Raw genomic sequence first — 714 nt, 5'->3', positions numbered from 1 at the left:
GTGATCTGAGCACTTTGGGAGGCTGAAGAAGGAGGATTGCTTGAGGCCAAAGGTTGTAGACCACCCTGAACGTCATAGTGAGACCCCCGTCTCTACAAAAAAAAAAAAAATTACCTGGGCATAGTGGTGCACACCTGTAGTCCTAGCTACTTGGGAGGCTGAGGTGAGAGCAGTGCTTGGGCCCAGGAGTTTGGACTGCTATGATCACATCACTGCACTCCAGCCTGGGCAACAGATGAGAGCCTATCTCTTAAAAAAAAATTCTAAAAATAAAGCGTATAGAATAAGGACATAAAGAGAGAAGCTATTTCTGTACAGCTGTACAACCTGTTTGTTTTAAGCTAAGTGTTATCACAAAAGAGTCAAAAAGTTAAAAAAAATTAAAAAGTCTATGAAGTAAACAACTTACAGTAAGCTAGGGTGAATGTATTATTGAAGAAAAAAATAGATTCAGTGTAGCTGGAGTGTTGCTGATTGCAAGCTTGACTGCTCCTCGCTTTTAAATGAAATAAACAAGTACAAAATGTAGTGAAAGAAAGGCGATCTTATTGCAAAAACTGACAGACGGGCAGATGGCCAGGCTCACACCTCAAATAAAGCACTTCAGAATTTTAGGCTGAGTGCAAGGGCTTCTTAAAAGGGGAAACTGAGCCGGGCTGGGTGGCTCAGCCTGTAATCCTGCGCCTTTGGGAGGCTGAGGTGAGTGGATTGCCT

Source organism: Carlito syrichta, unplaced genomic scaffold (assembly GCF_000164805.1).
Source record: "Carlito syrichta isolate Samal-C Ts95f unplaced genomic scaffold, Tarsius_syrichta-2.0.1 Scaffold153792, whole genome shotgun sequence".
In the NCBI taxonomy this organism is placed as follows: Eukaryota; Metazoa; Chordata; class Mammalia; order Primates; family Tarsiidae; genus Carlito; species Carlito syrichta.
This window is presented reverse-complemented; position numbering follows the sequence as displayed.